We start from the raw sequence: 6000 nt of genomic DNA on the forward strand, positions 1-6000 counted from the left end.
CCCCCTCAGTTTGAGAAGTACGATGGAGCCCTAGACCCCAACAATCACACTGAGGGGTTCAAGGTGATAATGATATTGCATGACTCTTCTGAGGTTCTCATGTGCAAGGCCTTCGTCGCGACCCTCCACGAGTCACCAAGACCTGGTATGCCTCCCTTCTGCCATGGTCCATTTCCTCCTGCAAGTAGTTGGAGACACAATTCCTATAACAGTTCACTACCAGCCAAAGGAACTACAAGACCTCAACTAGGCTCATGCAAGTGCGTCAAAAGAAAGGAGAGACCCTAATGCTATGTTTGGCTTGAAGGAAAAAGTAGGGAAAAGAAGGGAAAGGCAAGAAAACCTTTACAAACTTTGTATAGGTTTTCATACATTTCCCTTCTTTTCCCTACTTTTTCCTTCATGCCAAACATAGCCTAAGGGAATACTGGGCGATGTTCAACGTCGAGGCCCTTCAAGTCTGAGCTCTAGACCAGTCGGTGGCCGTGACCATCATCATGAGTGGGATGCGTTCTTCAATGTTCAGCTTCTTTTTGCAAAAAAACCCTTTGCCCAACTTGACCGCCCTCATGAAGCATATGCAGAAGTATATGAACATCGAAGAGGCCCAAGCGCTACACAGGGAGGAGGAAGACCAACATGATCAGAAGTGCAAAGACCACGACGACCAAAGATCGGACTGAGACGCCAAGAGGTAGGACCGCCGACCTGACCACAGATCGAGAACCCCGCTGCCAACATATCACAACTTCACTCCACTCAACACTCCGCGGGCCGAGATACTGATGCAAATCCATGATCTCAACTTCATCAAGTGGCTCGAGAAGATGAAAACCCAGGGCAGCAAGAGAAATGAAGACAAGTATTATGATTTCCAACGAGACCACAACAACGAGACTAAAAACTTCCATGACCTCCACCACCACCTAGAAGACCCCATCCAATGTGGATACCTCTGTGGCTTCGACATCAAAGGGCATAAAGACAGAGAAGCGCCACACCTCATCGACGAGCCCCCAGTCCAATCTCCACCCGTCGGGGTCATTGCCATCATCTCGGGTAGGGAGACCATTAGAGAGGAGAACAACTAAGCATGGAAGACCCACACCAATGAGCTAGAGTGTCAAGAATTTAAATATAGTGATAATAATCAGTGCCGAGCACTAATGGCGATCAGGTTGTACAAACTCAATGAATCAATAATTTTCCTTCAAGCACAAATGACCAAACGCTTGTACATAGTCCAACCAAACTCCAACAACTGAACTATACATTGACCAATGGTTGCAGCACGATGGTAACCTCATCAAGGACCCAACCAACCTATAACAGCCAAGGCCTGACAACCATCACGAGACCCGATCGACCACAGACAGTCGAGGCTAGGACAAGCCATCAGCGGGTACGACGAGAATGACATCCTTGCTAAAAAATGGCAAGAGGACGGCCAACGAACTCCACACACCCTCCCGACTTGTAGTCAGAGCAGAGCTAACCGAAGACCATGGCTAGCCCAATCAAAGAGCATGAAGTTCTCCAAGCCAAGGTGCCACCAAACTCCCCAGCAATGTTGAGAGCTTGGAAGCACCTCATCCAATCTAAGATTGTGGCCATGGGTTCGAAGACATTGGCTAGCATAAGACCAGGAGCCATCGAACCCTAAAGTATGATAACTTAAAAAAGGTGGAGTGAATAGTGCACAACAAGAAATCTGCTTGACAAAGAAAATCGGCGTTAACAAAAAGGAAGTACAATTATAAGTCTGGCATATCGAGTTGAATACAAAGACCCTCAAAAAAAGGGGGGGGGGAGAGAAAACACATCAATTTTCCATTGGGCGTCCTCGGCACATTCCTGGGCATCAGCAACGACAACATCTTTGCGACCAGGCTCTTCGGTATCAAATGGGCCAAACCCCTGAACAACACTAGCCACCTCCGGGAATTGATACATCACTTGCCGTTGACAGAGAGTGAATACCTCCTACCAAGAGTCGGTAGCATAGTCATCCAGCTCGTTCTGATGAGCCTCTGAAGCTCTATACTCGGTGATGCCCCCCTCCTTCGCTCGAGCTATCTTCACATTGGCTTCCTTGAGCCCCTTCTTCAGCACCTCCCATGCCTCTTTGAGATCATGAACGCGACCCTTCAGGTTGTGGACAATTTCGTCCCTCTCCTCGATGTTGCGCTTCAGCTCGACCAACTCCACCTTCAGTTGGGTGTTCTCGATCTCTTGTGACTCATAAAATCTCCGTAGCACAGAAGCCGTCAACAAGGCTAACGACTGAACAAATTGACTGCAGGGCACCAAATAGTTAGTACAAAAGAAAAGAAGGGAAACAAGGAAAAACAAGTAAAGCTGAACTTTCTGCCATGATCTGATGGAGAACCGCGCTCTCCAAGAAGCTACTAGATTCCTTCCTAAAACCGAGGAGCATCACACCCCAGGCAAGCTGCTCGGCCACCCCTCCGTCTCAAGGTTGTCCTCCGGCCGAACCGACCATTGTGGCATGTACACACCACCCGAGCCCTCAGTCAAAGAATATTCCAAAGCGTCCCCCCTCTACAACAAAGACTGCCCAAGCTGAGTCATGGCCTCCTCGGAGTCAACAACCACGACTTCTTCTATCAACCTTGGCCTCTTCCCCCGCCGAGGCCTGCACTCTACCAAATGGTGTTGGAGCTATGCGGCCCCAGGCTACGCGCTTGATGTCCTAGCCGCCTATGCCTTCCTCGTGGCCGCAGCTTGCATACGCTAAGCTCTCTCCTCAACACCATGTCCGAATCTACACAAATCACCACAAAGTTAGAACCAAGTGAAGACAGGCTCATCAAAACAAAAAGAAGACCACACAGTTCACGAATCAGACTAGGATTATTCGATTGAAGGGCACATCAACCCAGCCAAGGTCAACAATCGGGATGATGTGTACTCCCCGATGTGCACCCGCACTATCCTCCTTACAACTATCACCTCCTTCAACAGCTCGGTGTGGGAAGGGCCCTTACCCTTGGTCCTCAGAATGGATAGGGGGAGGGAGAACGACCAACCTCCTTAGTACTTCATAAAGAAGAAACCCTCTTTTTAGTGCTTAATGGAAGAGGGAGCCCCAATGAGCACCTTCATGTTCGGCCTGGCCAACAGATAGTAGTATCACTACTTGTGCTTCTTCAGGTGGAGGAAGTATCTAAACATTGACTGGATAATCTTAATATCCTTGAGAGTGTAGTAGTAGAGCAGCCCGACCAGGTATTGAAATGAGTTCGGCTTCAACTGAATAGGTAGGACCCAATACCACCTCAGGATGACCACTACCTCAGGATCTATAGGGAACCTAAGGTTGGCAATCAAACTATGGACATACACACTAATCTCCTTGGGATGGGACAAAGTGGCCCTCTCCCCAATCCCAAGACACCTCAGTTCATACTCTCGAGAATGAGATACACTTCCCGGATTCAAAACAGGTCAGCTGGAAAAAGGCTATACGGAGTCGAAGCAAACCACTTCCCGAATCTCCTCTCAAGGGCTTTCTCTTCCAACTCCACATCAGCTTCAATCGCCTCATTGGCACCAATCTCTCGGACCTCAGCATCGCCCTCAACCACATTGGTATCAATCTTCAGTACCCTAACCTTGGACTATTCATGCCGAGGACTACCCTCACTCTCATCCCCCGAAGTATACCCAATAAAAAGGGAAGACATGGAAGATGCAATGGAAGACATCTTATCAAAGAAAAAAGAAGCTCGGGACACCTGAAATAACAAGCAAGGGACGTTAGCTGAACTCCAAGGCACAAACTCTTCCAAAATGACAAAGTGAAATGGCTCGCCTCCCCCCTATTTATAAAGGCATCCAACGGTCCAGATCAAATTAGATCAATAGTGCCAATCTAACACTACACTTCACATTCGTGTTGAACTAGCGTTGAACCATCTAATCTTCCTAGCAAACCGGTCTTACCCCGGGACAACCAACTCAAAGAAACTAAAGTTGCTTAGTCGAAGACCGTAGAACTCTTCAACACCCAACTATGGTCAAGCACTACATTCCTCGACTTTGGAATTGGGGGAGTGGTGTTCGGCTGATGGTTGAGCTAGCCATGGATGCCACATGGCTACCTTCGTGGTTGCCCCCCTCTCGGGCCATGTTGACGCCACACGTAACAGAAGAGCACAACTAAGGAGTATCCTGCATGGACAAGGAAGCAAACTCTATCGAGGAAGAGGAAACCTCCCAAAGACCTCGGCGAATGCCCTCATCTCGACAACCCCATAAGCCCTATCCATCTAGGTCACGGACACCCAACTATAAATAGGTATTCCCCGCTCGAGGTAAGGGACTTTTGGAATTGCACTCTCTGAATACTTCTTTACACTATCTCTTCAGCTCGGACCAACACTATTTCAACTTGCTAGTCTTGGATACATCCTTCTCTATCCTACTGACTTGAGTGTCGGAGTACCTACCCAAGGAACAACTCCTTGGGCCTCTGATTTTTCTCATAGTTGCAGATCTTGGTGTACGGCTTCGTCTTTCCACCTCAGCCTCGTCTAGTTGGCAAAACTATCTAACTATGTCCTCAGTTTGAAAAACCTCAGATCGGATAGCAACATGGCCCATGTTTAATCAATTGCCTATATTATTTCAAAGATAACTACGATTAAGAACAAACAAATCTATAGTTGAATTGGTTCCTTATTGGTAGATGGCAGACCCTTTTAACTGGTCTCTTCATGCTCATGCATATGCAAGACCTGATTTTTCTTCTATGGTGGCACATGAATATGGTGTCCACATAATGTTTGGATGTGATCCTCTTGATATCCACATAAATAATGTGGACATCAGTTGACTCTTATCACTTTACTGGGGAAGTTAAATCTTTTGAATCAAAAGTGAACATCTTGTTCTGTTGGGTCCAATGATTGGGCAATCCACTATCACAGCTAGAGGTGTTCAGACTTGAGAATGGAGAATTTTATTAGATCAATATTTTTTAGATATCCTCTGGGTTTTCTGTATTGGGGGTAAGCTGTTTTATGCATGCTGTATGTCTTCTACTCTTTGCACTCCTAGATTGGGTGGTTGCGTTGCTCATTGTACTTTGTTTCTTTTACAAGCTCCAGTGATCGAGGAATTTCCATTTTGATGGTTCTCTAGTTGTGTCATTTACTGATTACTGGTAAAAAAATTTCTCTAATTTTGTCTGTGCATGAAATTATATGCATGATTATATGTTCCCATTTCAAGTTAAATGAGACTCCCTGGTGTGGCATTGAAATGGGAATGCAACACCAAACACCATAGTATTGAACATTCCTCATGTCATCCACAGTCCCACATAAACGATTAATACAATATATAGTCATAACCCAATGTGTTTAAAGTTTAACATAAACTAAATATATATAATCTGTAGGACTTTAAGCATACCCTATATATCTCTTTTCACAGTTTGACTAAACATTTACAACCAACCTCTTGGTGATTGTTTCATCGAGGGACGTCAATGGATCAGGTTACATGATAAACCTTTCTTAATCTAACCTTAGGCCAATCTTAATCGGGTTTCGGGCAATGTTGTCCAAATTTTACCATTTACAATACAATTCATAATTTGAATTAGGGGTGTTAAAATCCGATCCAGTCCAATGTGAGTCTATTACAAATGGACCTGGTCCAATCCAGTCCGATGATCATTTTGGACCGGTCCACAGACTATCCAATCTGTTTAAATTCCTGTTAATTTAGATTGGTTTCAACTCAAACCTGGTCCATTGACACCTATGTTCTTATCTTCTATCAATGGACCAGATATTGGTTTATAATCCAATATAAATTCGTTATGGACAGACCAGGTCCAATCCAATATGTCATATTGGTCCATCCAATCCGTTCAAATTCAATATGTCTTATTGGTCCGTTCAATCCATCCAAATTGATTTTGATTTGGACGGAGTCCAACCCAAAACCGGTATATTGACACCCCTAATT

This window comes from Nelumbo nucifera, chromosome 1 (genome assembly GCF_055504915.1).
Source record: "Nelumbo nucifera cultivar China Antique chromosome 1, China Antique-T2T, whole genome shotgun sequence".
NCBI classification, from domain to species: Eukaryota; Viridiplantae; Streptophyta; class Magnoliopsida; order Proteales; family Nelumbonaceae; genus Nelumbo; species Nelumbo nucifera.